This window comes from Trachypithecus francoisi, unplaced genomic scaffold (assembly GCF_009764315.1).
Source record: "Trachypithecus francoisi isolate TF-2019V2 unplaced genomic scaffold, Tfra_2.0 Contig01440, whole genome shotgun sequence".
Classification (NCBI taxonomy): Eukaryota; Metazoa; Chordata; class Mammalia; order Primates; family Cercopithecidae; genus Trachypithecus; species Trachypithecus francoisi.
Genome location: NW_022681431.1, coordinates 17,707,364 through 17,721,190, shown reverse-complemented (window position 1 = coordinate 17,721,190; position 13,827 = coordinate 17,707,364). Strand labels below are relative to the sequence as shown.

At 42.2% G+C, this 13,827-nt stretch overlaps 1 pseudogene; it reads right to left on the bottom strand.

The window, feature by feature from the left end:
* Nucleotides 1-5,926: 5,926 nt before the first annotated feature.
* Nucleotides 5,927-13,827, bottom strand: part of LOC117092056 — a 49,712-nt pseudogene continuing 41,811 nt past the window's right edge.

The window sequence follows — 13,827 nt, the reverse complement described above, 5'->3', positions numbered from 1 at the left end:
AAGTAAAAGTTTCAATGCCTAGAAAAGTATATGGGGTCAGAGGGAGTCCCTTCACGATCGACAGAAACTTTTCGGGAAATACAGTGCAGTGGTTAACGCCTGTGTATCAGACAAGCCTGTGTTGAATCTAGCCTTTGCCAGTCTGTGACCTTGAGAAGAGTACTCAACTTCTCTTTTTTTGGAGACAGAGTCTTGCTCTGTCACTGAGGCTGGAGTGCAATAGTGCATTCTTGGCTCATTGCAGTCTCAACCTCTCAGGCTCAAGTGATCCCCTATCTCAGCCTCCCAAGTAGATGGTACTACAGGTGTGCACTAATTTTTTAAAAATAAAAGAAAATAATAAAAAGTTTTAATAGGGACAAGGTCTCACTATGTTGCCCAGGCTGGTCTTGAACTCCTGGCCTCAAGTGATCCTCTCACCTTGGCCTCCCAAAGTGCTGGGATTACAGGCATGAGCCACTGCACCTGGCCTTACTCAACTTCTTTATGCTCAGCTTTCACATCTGTGAAATGAGAGTGTTACATGTTGTGAGGGCTAAATGAATGATTCAATAACATTAGTTATTACAATTATTATTATTAAAATTCTTTATTTGTTCGCTTTAAAAATCTCAATCCCCTTCCAAAAGACTCTGAGGGCCAGTATATTAAGTTGAACCACAAAATCGCCATGTTTGTAGATAAAAAATTATTAGATTTGGCAGTTTGGTAAGGCTCAATGTAATACTCCAGAACAGGGATCCTATTTTGAAGTTGTTAGAAGACACATTCAAAGGATGAGACTTTGATAATAGAAACACAGATTGGGGCTGGGGGCGGTGACTCACACCTATAATCCCAGCACTTTGGGAAGCCGAGGCGGGCGGATCACGAGGTCAGGAGATCGAGACCATCCTGGCTAACACAGTGAAACCCCATCTCTACTAAAAATACAAAAAATTAGCTGGACGTGGTGGCGGCGCCTGTAGTCCCAGCTACTGCGAAGGCTGAGGCAGGAGAATGGCGTGAACGGGAAGGCGGAGCTTGCAGTGAGCCGAGATTGCGCCACTGCACTCCAGCCTGGGCGACAGGGCGAGACTCCAATCTTAAAAAAAAAAAAAAAAAGAAAAAGAAATAATGTTAAGGCAGATAGTAAGGGTAAAGGTTCTTGGTGGAAATTTTCCTGTAATAAGAAACAATCCCTGAACCATCTGTTTTCTGAACAGAAAAGGTGGCTTGAAGGGTTGGGTCAGCAAGCTTTAATATACAAATGTCGGCTATTAGAAACTGGGTTCACTCAATATGGCGATTCCTGCTGTCTTTTCCTTTTCAACTGGTGTAGCAATTAATTGTCATGACCACCTCCAAAGAACACCATGTGTTCAGAACATAATGGCGACCTGCACTTGCATGTTACAGGGCTAAGGTGGGAGGCCCAGGTTTTTCTTGGGTTACGGAAATGACACACCTGGTCAAACCAATCCCCTGGGCCCTATGGAAATCAGACACCACCTCCTCCAGCTTCCTCATAAGAGCGGCCACTTTCCCGCTGCACACGGAGTTTTCTCTTTGTTAGAATCCCCCTTCCCTCTGTCTCTATACGGGGCAGCTGTTTTTTTCTTCCTTCTTTCTTGCCTATTAAACTTTCCGATCCTTAAAACCACTCCACGTGTGTCCGTTTAGTTTTATCTAAACTGGCGCGAGACCGAGGACCCTGGTGTTCCTCCAGTCATTGGAGTAGTATCAGTGAGGTTGCAGTGAGCCGAGATCATCCCACTGCACTTCAGCCTGGGCAACAGAGTGCAACTCTGCCGCCCGCCCCTACCTCCAAAAAAAAAAAAAAAAGGAACAAAGATTGGGACTCAGTCTCTGGGGATTGGAAGGTCCCCAAGTGTTTAATTTGAATTGCCCATTGGACATTTCTTCGGTTTTATTACAATTTAGTCAGTTTCAGCATTGCCTAATTTAGATAAAGTTTTGCCAGAAAGTTGCTGAAAAGTTATATATTTCAGGGTATTGAATAGGCCTATGTATTTGAAACAAAAATATCCCATTTTGGAAGTGATCATTAAGAATAGGAGACTTGGTAGTTAGCAGGAGGCTTTTAGATGGTCAGCTCATTAGTGAGCTCCTAAGGTGGCCTGCCTAGTGATTAGGACAAAGAATTGGGGGTGGATTTGCATACGTCTGGATCTGATGTTCTTGTTAACACTGGATAGCTGATTAATAACTGTGAAGAAAATAAAGGTCCTGCCGGGTGGCCCGCAGGGAGCGATACATAATTAGAGGAAACCTCCCCTGCCAGACAGAGAGCTGCTGCTGCAGGGTTGATGATGAATAACCTTCTGAGGCCGGGAGTTGGAATTTAGCCGAATTCCTGTCACTTTCTTCCGTAATTTGACCGTGTGATTCACTGACAAGAAAAAGTGGCCCTGCGGAGGTGAGCCCTCCCCACACCAGAGGCTCTCCAATGCTGCTGATGCCTTTTGAATTCACTCCTCTTTTAACAGATCAGTCATTAGGTAATCTCTCTGATTTCACTTTTGTGATTTAGGTTAAATTAGAAAATTAGCAACAATTAAGTCGGCTATGGGAGAGGCTTGAGATATATGGCCTGTTATTTTACAAGAGATAGTTACTACATTCTGTAGCACTTCATATGATCTTTATGAGACTGGCTCACTCAGTTCTCTGTTGGGCAGAATTTTTTTTTTTTCAAGACAGAGTCTCGCTCTGTTGCCAGGCTGGAGTGCAATGGTGCGATCTCGGCTCCGCCTCTGGGGTTCAAGCAATTCTCCTGCCTCAGCCTCCCAAGTAGCTGGGACTACAGGTGCGTGCCACCACACCTGGCTGATTTTGTATTTTTCGTAGAGACAGGGTTTCACCATGTTGGCCAGGATGGTCTCGATTTCCTGACCTCATGATCCGCCTGCCTTGGCCTCCCAAGGTGCTGGGATTGCAGGTGTAGCCACTGCGCCCGGCTGCAGAATTTAATTTCTATTCCTACCCCAAAACTGAATTGGTGGCTGAATGTTGACCCAAAATGACAACGTAGTATTAGATCCTCTCCAAGGATGCCAGAACTTTCTGATGACAACGGATTACACCTCCCTCTTAATTTCTTCCTTAAAAATGATGTAAGTAATCCATGATAGCTTCTTTTATTTATTATATTATGTTGTATTTATTTAGTTTTAGAGATGCGGGTCTCACTTTGTTGCCTAGGCTGGTCTCAAACTCCTGGACACAAGTGATCCACTCACCTAGGCCTCCCAAAGTGCTGGGATTACAGGCATGAGCCACCACGCCTGGCCCCATAATCACTTATGTAAAAGTTAAAAGAAAACCCCCAGATCACCATATTCACACCTTGGTGTGCGGCAAGGCCCTGAGTGAAAAGAGGATTCAGTCTAGAGCAGAGATGTAGAAGTATAACTTTCATTATGGGAAAGGCATTTCTATGTAATAGAAGGAAAAAGAAGACTGTAGTTGCAAATGGAGAATTGGTGGTTAAAATACGAGAGATGACTTGGTACTTGATGGGTTCTGTATTCTTCATGAAGTGTGAGGAATGATCAATTGAGGCTACATGGAACAGGAAGTCAGAGTTTTAGTGGAGTGGAGAGGTATGAAATCCTAATGGAGAATGGGAGAAGGTTTTAGTAGAGGATATTTAAGAAAATTTCTGGGCATGGTCGAATGTACATTTGAGGATGGTCACTATTAATTCGACCTGTTACCATTCTGCCTAACTGGGTGTTTTTCTCCAGTCATAACTAATGTTTCAAGTTTGAGGCATAGAGGAGGTAAGGTGGACATTGGATCTGTGCAGACTTAAGGTTCTGCTTTGGAAGGAGAAGGTCATGGAGCTGAAGGCATTTGTAAGAGAGCAAATGCATTGTTAGACTATGGAATTGCAGCTTGATGAGATGGAATGTGCTGGGTAAAAAAAAGTAGCAATGTCATTGTTTTTGGGATGTTGATGAGGTCAAAGAAATGTGGAAGGAAATGGAGAAAGTGATGTCAAAGGAAAGAGGTTATAGTAGGAGACAGATGTTTTCAAATTAGTGCCTTTTCTTTTTTAATATTTGTTCATTTATTTTTTTACAGAGATAAGGTCTTACCTTGTCGCCCAGGTTGGTCTCGAACTGCTGGGCTCAAATGATCCTCCTGCCTTGACCTCCCAAAGTGCTGGGATTACAGGCATGAGCCATTGCACCTGGCGGTACCTTTTCTTTTTGCGTCATTTCTTTTTTCTTTTTCTGAGAAGTTCAGTGGAAGAGGAGGTATCTTCAGTGTGGGTAACTGGAAAGGCTTAATTGAGATGAGATTTAAGTTGGTTTTGGAAAGATTTGTATAGGCAAAGAGACTGGAAGTTAACATGGAGCTGTAATTTTGGCGAACACATTATGCAAAGTGGAAACTCATGACACTTGTCTTTCCTTGCAGCGAATAACTTGTCCAGCCACTGCTGATGCCGTTGTATTATTATTATTATTAGAGACGGGGTGTCACTATGTTGCCCAAGCTCATCTCAAACTCCTAGACACAACTCATACTCCCACCTCGGCCTCCCAAAGTGCTGGGATTCTAGAAATCAGCCACTGCACCCAGCCATAGCTATCTATTTTCTGTGCATAATTTATGTATTTGCTGAGAATTTATTAAATTCTAGGGTGCATTATATGTTCTTTACTTTCGTTAGCTCATTTAATCCTAAGGACTCTATGAGGCGGGCATTATTATCTCCATTTTTATATAGGACACTGAGACTCAGAGGCTAAAATTTTTGCCCTAATTCAAATGGTTGGATTTGGATTTGGTTGGAGCTGGGTGTCAAATCTGGTCTACAGACTGTTGTTCATAGGTTGAATAACATAATCTGATGGTACACACACACACCTTAAATTGAGGTAAAATTCACATAACATAAATTCCCCATTTTAACCATTTGAAAGTATGCCAATTTAGTGGCTTCTAGTACATACACAGGTTGTGCTACTGCAACTACTATCTAATTCTAGAACATTTCCCTCCCTCCCTCCCTTTCTTCTTTCCTTTCCTCCCTCTCTTTCCTTCCTCTCTCCCCTCCTCTCCTCTTTCTTTCTTTCTCCTTCCTTCCTTCCTTCCTTCCTTCCTTCCTTCCTTCCTTCCTTCCTTCCTTCCTTCCTTCCTTCCTTCCTTCCTTCCTTCCCCTCCCTCCCTCCCTCCCTCTCTCTCTTTCTTTCTCTTTCTTTCCTTCCTTCTTTCTTTCCTTCCTTTCTTTTTTCTTTTTTCTTTCGCTCTCCCTTCCCTCCCTCCCTCCCTCCCTCTCTCCTTTTTCTTTCTTTCTTTCTCTCCTCTTTCTCTTTCTTTTTCTTTCCTTTATTTCTTTTTTTTTTTTTTTTTTTGTTTGTTTTTGAGGCGGAGTCTTGCTCTGTCGCCCGGACTGGAGCGCAGTGGCTGGATCTCAGCTCACTGCAAGCTCCGCCTCCCGGGTTTACGCCATTCCCCTGCCTCAGCCTCCCGAGTAGCTGGGACTACAGCTACTCACCCGCCACCTCACCCGGCTAGTTTTTGTATTTTTAGTAGAGACGGGGTTTCACCGTGTTAGCCAAGATGGTCTCGATCTCCTGACCTCGTGATCCGCCCGTCTCGGCCTCCCAAAGTGCTGGGATTACAGGCTTGAGCCACCACGCCCGGCCTCTTTCCTTTATTTCTTTCCTTCTTTTTCTTTTTCTTCTTTCACTCTCCCTTCCCTTCCTCCTTCCCCTCCCTCCTTCCTCTTTCTTTTCTCTTTTTCTTTCTCTCTCTTTTCTTTCTTTTTTTATTTCCTTCCTTCCTTTCCTTCTTTTTCTTTCTTTTTTTTCTTTTGCTCTCGCTTCCCTTACTCACTCCCTTCCCCTCCCTCCCTCCTTCCTCTTTCTTTTCTTTCTCTTTCTTTCTTTTTTTGCTGCTTCCCAAACACTTACACGCCAGTAGCATTGGTTGGTGTGCTGGGCTGGTTAAGGCCGACAGTGGAGCAGAGTCAACCTGCAAAATCCACTTCCTCAGCATCAGATCTCTTGAGAAAAGCATGAACCATGACTTGCTTCAAATCTGCTCTCTCTGTGGGGTTTTTAATTAGGCATTTATTCACAAAATCTTGAAATTCCAGAGTGAACACTCTGGGCATTTTTGGAGGAGGCTCGTTGATTAGGTAATCCAACAACTCAAAAATTGCCATGGGAGGTCGGCTGTCCATTCCTTATGAGCTAAGGGGCCTCCCTGGGGTCCTTGGCCTGGGTGGGGTCTCAGCCGCATCTCCTTCCACCTGGCACCCAAACATCCGCTCCAGCTCCTTGCCATCTGGAGGAGGGATGGGATACCTCCCAACTGCCATCTCTACCAGAGAAAATCCCATGCTCCAGATGTCTGACTGCACAGAGTAATGAGTCCCCTGGAATCTTTCTGGTGACATGTAGGACCTTGGGCCCATGAAGGAGTTGGCCATGGAGTTGAGCTGCCCGCTGACCCCAAAGTTACAGAGCTTGATTTCGCCAGGGGACTTGACTAGGATGTGGGAGGGCTGGACATCTCTGTGCATGATCTTGTGCTTCTCCCTCAGATATGTCAGGCCTTTTATTACAGCAGTGCTAACTTTTTCTAAAATTTGTTCAGGAATTCTTCCAGCTTTCTTCAGGACTTGATCCAGGGAACCTCCATCCATGTGCTACATGCAGATACTGATCTCGCCTCTCGCTGTAGAATGCACCACAGAAGCCCACGATGTATGGAGAGTTGCACTCATGCAGAACCTGCAGCTCCCTTATGATCTGGTTCTGGATTGCGGGTTTGATCTCCAGATGAATTAGCTTTCTGGCCATGACCAGGCCGGAAGGCTTGTAGGAGACCTTGAACACCACACCGCCATTGCCAGCCCCCAGCTCACTGATCTTCTCGAAGTCGTCATCCTTTAGTTCTCCCACCTTCTGCTTCTGGGTAAGAAAGGCCTCAAGGCGCTTTTGCTGCTGCTCTTCCAGCTTCTTCTGCAAGGCCTCCAAGTTGGTTTCTGCAGAGCTGGTCCCGTTAACCGCGGAGCCATGGGGGGCCGGGGTCAGCTGGATGGGCGTCGGCTTCTTCTTGGGCACTTTGGACCCGGCCAGGGGGCTTCCAACTCTGGGGAGAGGAGCACCTCTCGCTTCCTCCCGCTGCGCTGCCCAGCACCCGCTGCTCAGGACCAAGTCCGGGCCGCGTCTGCCTTCGGCGGGGCTGCCTTCGGCGGGTGCGCCCCTCGCGGTCCCGTCAGCGCCGAGGGGCCGGTGGCGGTCTTAGTGGATCCCCGCCCCACCTGCCCAGGACTCCCTGCAGGAGAGGATAGGGCTGAACATGCGGTTGGGCAGCCCGGGATTCCCGCCCTCTCTCCCTCGACCAACCAGTCCCTCCGGCTTGGACGGCTCAGCTCTGGAGCCCAGCTCCCCTTCCTGCCGTGAAAAGTGCTGCCGCCGCAGGGCTCGTAGCCGCTCCGCGAAGCGACACTGGGAGGGAATGGAGGCCGCGGGGAGGGGCGGGGAAGGGGAATAATTCTTTTTTTCTTCTGGATACTAGGCCTTTACCAGACATATGTTTGCAAATATTTTTCTCCCATTCTGTAGGTTATCATTTCCACTTTCTTGATAGTTTCCTTGATATGGAAAAGCCTCTTATTCTGAAGTTCAATTTGTCTATTTTTTATTTTGTTGCTTGTACTTTGGGTGCCATATTTAAGAAAACTAGTTCAAGGTCAAGAAGACGTGTGCTTATGTTTTATTCTAAAAGATTTATCATTTTTATTCTCACATTTAGGTCTTTGATCAATTTCAAATTAATTTTTACATATGATGTGAGGTAGGGGGTTGATTTCATTCTTTTGTATGTGAATATCCAGTTGTCTCAACACCATTTGTTGAAGAGAGGATTCTTTCCTCATTTAATGGCCTTGGCAAACTTGTTGAAAACCAATTAGCCATAGATGTAAGAATTTATTTCTGGACTCTCAGTTCTCCTCTATTGATCTGTCTATCCTTATGCCAATACCACACTGTTGTGATTACTGTAGCTTTGTTGTAAGTTTTGAAATGGGGAACTGTGTTTTCCTACTTTGTTCTTCTTTTTCCATCTTTGTTTTAGGCTATTCTCCATCTTTAGCAATTCCCTATGAATTTTAGAATCAGCTTGTCTATTTCTGCCAAAATGACAGAATTTGACCGAGGATCAATATGTAGATCAATGTGGGGAACATGGCTGATACAGTTTGGATGCTGTTCCCCTAGAGTCTCACGTTGAATTGTAATCCCCAGTGTTGGAGGTGGGGCCAGGTGGGAGGCAACTGGATCATGGGAGTGAATTTTTCATGACTGGCTTAGTGCTATCCCCTTGGTGTTGTCCTTGCAGTAGTGAGTGAGTACTTGAAAGATCTGACTGTTTAAAAGTGTGTGACATCTTCCCCCACACTCTTTCTTGCTCTTGCTCTTGCCATGTGATGTGCATGCACTTGCTTCACCTTCTGCCATGAGTAAAAGCTCCCTGAGGCTTCCCAGAAGCCGAGCAGATGTGCACTGTGCTTCCTGTACAGCCTGCAGAACCATGAGCCAATTAAACCTCTTTTCTTTACAAAACGCAGTCTGAGCTATTTCTTTATAGCAATCTAAGCATGGCCTAATACAATTGCCATCTTAATAATATTGTCTTCTAATCTATGATAGTGAAATGTTTTTTGATTTATTTAGGTCTTTAATTTTTTTCAGCAACGTTTTGTGATTTTCAGCATATATATAAGTCTTTGCCCTCCTTGGTTACATTTATTCCTAGGTATTTTATTATTTTGGATGATATTGTAAGTGGAGTTATTTTCTTAATTTCCTTTTCAGAGTGTTCATTGCTGGTGTTTAGAAGCACAACTGATTTTTGTGTATTGTTCTTATATTCTGTCACTTTGCTGAATTCATTTATCATCTCTAAAAATTTTATTGTGTATTCCTTAGGGTTTTCTCTCTCTCTATATATAAGATCAGGTCATCTGAAAAATGTTTACTTCTTCTTTTCAGATTTGGATGCCTTTAATTGTTTTACTTGCTTAATTTCTTGGGCTGGAACTTCCAGCACAATGTTAAACAGAAGTGGTGACAGTGGACATGTGTGTCATTTTCCAGATCTCAGGGAAGAATACCTTCACTATGTCATCAGTAAGTGTGATATTAGCAGTGAGTTTTTAATAGATGCCCTTGATCAGGTTGAGGAAGTTCCCTTGTAGTCCCAGTTTGTTGAATTTTTTTTTCTTCAGTGAAAGAGTGTTGGTTTTTGTCAAACACTTTTTATGTATGAAGAGGTTTTCATGTTTTTCTCTCCTTTGTTCTATTAATGTGGTGTATTACATGGATTTATTTCCATGTGTCGAATCATCCTTGCATTCCTGGAATAAATCCAACTTGGTCATGGTATGTAATCCTTTTACTATGCTACTAGATTCAATTTGGTAGTATTTTGTTGAGAATTTTCTCATCGATCTTCATGAGATATATCGATCTGTAGTTTTGTTTTCTTCTAGTGTCTTTACCTGGCTTTGGCATCAGGGTGATACTGGCTTCAAATAAAGAGTTAATAAGTGTTCTCGTCTATTTTTTGGAAGAGTTTGAGAAGAATATTAATTCTTCTTTAGGCATTTGGTAGTATTCCCCAGTGAGGTCATTGGGTCTTGGAATTTTCTTTGTTGAAAATGTTTTGATTAGTGATTCAATGTCATTAGTTGCTATGGGTCTATTAAAATTTTCTTCTTCTTCTTGAGTCAGCTTTGGTACTTTGTGTAGGAATTTGTCCCTTTCTTTTTTTCTTTTTTGTTTGAGATGGAGTTTCACTCTTGTTGCCCAGGCTGGAGTGCAATGGTGCTCTCTCGGCTCACCACAACCTCCACCTCCCAGGTTCAAGTGATTCTCCTGCCTCAACCTCCCGAGTAGCTGGGATTACAGGCATGTGCTACCATGCCCGGCTAATTTTTTTTTTTTTTTGAGACGGAGTCTCGCTCTGCCACCCAGGCTGGAGTGCAGTGGCCGGATCTCAGCTCACTGCAAGCTCCGCCTCCCGGGTTTATGCCATTCTCCTGCCTCAGCCTCCCGAGTAGCTGGGACTACAGGCGCCCGCCTCGTCGCCCAGCTAGTTTTTTTTGTATTTTTAAGTAGAGACAGGGTTTCACCGTATTAGCCAGGATGGTCTTGATCTCCTGACCTCGTGATCCGCCCGTCTCGGCCTCCCAAAGTGCTGGGATTACAGGCTTGAGCCACCGCGCCCGGCCTTTTTTTTTTTTTTTTTTTGGTATTTTTAGGAGAGATAGGGTTTCTCCATGTTGGTCAGGCTGGTCTCGAACTCCCGACCTCAGGTGATCCACCCTCCCTGCCTCCCAAAGTGCTGGCTAAAAGTTTGTTAATTTTGCTTATCTTTTAAAAAAACCTAACTTTTTGTTTTGTTGTTTCTTTCTATTGTTTTTCTATATTTTATTTATCTTTGTCTAATCTTTATTGTTTGCTTTCTTCTGATTGCTGAATTTAGTTTGCTTTTCTTTTTCTAGTTTCTTAAAATAGGAGGTTAGGTAATTGATTTGACATCTTTTTTAATTTTTAAATATAAGTGTTTTGAGTTATACATTTTCTTTGAGCACTGCTTTCACTGCATCCCAAAAGTTTTTTGTATGTTGTGTTTTTATTTGTATTCATCTCAAAGTATTTTCTAATTCCTTTTGTTACTTTTCTCTTTCACCTGTTGGTTAAGAGTGTGTTATTTAATTTTCACATATTTGTCAATTTTCTAGATTTCCTCCTGCTATTGATTTCTAATTTCATTCTGTGTGGTTGGAGAAGAAACTTTGTGTGATTTCAATTTTTGAGAAGTCTTTGAGATTTGTTTTGTGGTTTAAATATAATCTATTTTGGTGTTGGTCCATATACACTTGAGAAGAATGCTAGGTATGAGAAAAGTGTCTACTCTTGGGTAGAGTGTTCTATAATAGAACTCTATAGAGTTTGTTAGGTCTAGTTTGTTTATAGTGTTGTTCAACTCTTTTATTTCCTTGTTGATCTTTTTTCTAGTTGTTCTACCCACTACTGAAAGTGGAATAGTGAAGTTTGTAATGATTATTATCGAATGATCTCTCCCTTCAATTCTGCCAATTTTTGCCTTATATATTTTGGGTCTCTGTTTTTAGGTACATATATTTATAATTGTTTTATCTTCTTGATTGTATATAATCAATATTGTGTATAATATTATATAATTATGATTGTATAATATCCATTATTGTCTTTTGTAAACATTTTTATCTTACTGTCTATTTTGTTTGATATTAATATAACCACTCAAGTTCTTTTTTGGCTAATATTTGCTTGGAAAGTCTCTTCCTATTCTTTTACTTTCAACCTATTTGTCTTTGTGTGTGTGTATGTGTGTTTTGAGATGGGGTCTCGCTCTGTCATCCAGGCTAGAGTGCAGTGGTATGATCTCAGCTTACTGCAACCTCCACCTCCCAGGTTCAAGTGATTTTCCTGCCTCAACTTCTGGAGTAACTAGGACTACAAGTGTGCGCCACCAAGCCCAGCTAATTTTTTTTTTTTAAGATTGGAGTCTCGCTCTGGCGCCCAGGCTGGACTGCAGTGGCAAGACCTTGGCTCACTGCAACCTCCGCCTCCTGGGTTCAGGAGATTCTCCTGCCTCAGCCTCTTGAGTAGCTGGGATTACAGGCACTCGCCACCATGCCTGGCTAATTTTTGTATTTTTAGTAGAGACGGGGTTTCACTATGTTGGTCAGGCTGGTCTTGAACTTCTGACCTTGTGATCTGCCTGTCTCGGCCTCCCAAAGTGCTGGGATTACAGGTGTGAGCCACCGTGCCCAGCTAATTTTTGTACTTTTTAGTAGAGACAGGATTTCGCTATGTTGCCCAACTCCTGGCTTCAAGTGATTCACCCACCTTGGCCTCCCAAAGTGCTGGGATTATAAGAATGAGCCACCATACCTGGCCTCAACCTATTTGTCTTTGGATTTAAAGTGACTATTTTGTAGACAGCATATGGTTGGATTATTTTAAAAAAATCTATTCTGCCAAGTCTCTTCTCTTTACTCAGAGAATTTAATCTCTGAGTTAATTTATGCTAATTAATACTGATAAAGAAAGGCTTCTGCACTTTGCTATTGTTTTCTATATGTCACATTGTTTTTGTTCCTCAATTCCTCCATTATTGCCTTCTTTTGTATATAATAGATATCTTCTAGTGTACATTTTTCATTCCTTCTCATTTCTTTTACAATATACTTTTTAGTTTTTTTTTTAGCGGTTACTCTGAGAATTACAGTTAACATCTTAATTTGTAACAAACTAGTTCAAATTAATGCCAACTTATTTTCAATAATAGTCACAATGTTTGGTCTTATCAAACTCTATCCCATTTGTTGTTGTTACAAATCACATCTTTATACATTTTGAGCATATCCATGATAATTTATAAGTATTGTTTTATACAGTTGTTGTGTTTTATTGATTGATTGATTGATTGATTTTTTGAGATGGGATCTCACTCTGTTGCCCTGGCTGAGGCAGCTGATGTGAACATGGCTCACTGCAGTCTCAGTCTCCAGGGTTCAAGTGATCCTTCTGCCTCGATCTCTTGAGTAGCTGAGACCACAGGCACATGCCACTATGCCTGATTAATTTTAAAAAATTGTGTAGAGATGGAGTCTATGTTGTCCAGTCTGACCTCAAACTCCTGGGCCCAAGCAATCCTTCTGCTTTGACTCCTCAAAGTGCTAGGATTAAAGATGTGAGCCACCATATGCAGCCCTAAACAGGTGTGTTTTAAACTATGTAGGAAAAAAAGAAGTTACAAACTAAAATAAATGAATACTGACTTATAGTTACCTGTGTTGTTAGGTAAATATTTACAGTTGTTCATTATTTCTTTGGGTGGATTTTCATTACTTGTGTTCCTTCTCATTTCAGCTGAAGGACTCCTTTCATATTTCTTGTAGGTCAGGTCTACTAGCAAAGGATTCTCTGTTTCTGTTTATCTGGGAATGTCTTAATTTCTTCTTCAGTTTTGAAAGATAGTTTTGTCAGATATAGAATTTTTGGTTAATAGCACTTTTAATTTATATTTCAGCACTTCTAATATGTCATCCCACTGCCTCCTAACCTCCATGATTTCTGATGATATACTAGCTCTTAATCTTATTGAGGAATCCTTTCTACCTCACAAGTTGCTTCTTTTGCTGCCCTCGTGATTCTGTCTTTGTTTTAGGTTTTTGACAGTTGATTGTAGCATGCCTTGTATGAATCTCTTTGGGTTTATCCTGTTTGAAATTTTTTGAGGTTCTTGAATATACGTGTGTGTGTGTGTGTGTGTGTAGTATATATACACAGTTTATATATGTACACAATTTGTTTATATGCATATATATAACCTAGATAAATAAACACATATATTATGTATATATGTATGTATATATAGTATATGTACACATACATCACCCCTGCTTGGGTGATGGGTGCAACAAAATCTCAGAAATTACCACTAAAGAGCTTACCCTCCTGGTTAACATGGTGAAACCCTGTCTCTACTAAAAATAGAAAAATTAGCCAGGTGTGATGGCGGGTGCCTGTAGTCTCAGCTACTTGGGAGGCTGAGGCAGAAGAATGGTGTGAACCCAGGAGGCGGAGCTTGCGGTGAGTAGAGATCATGCCACTGCACTCCAGCCTGGACGACAGAGACAGACTCTATCTCAGACAGAAAAAAAAAAAAAAAAAAAAAAAAAAAGTTATCCATGTAACCAAGCACCACCTGTTTCACAAAAACCTGTTGAAATAAAAAAAA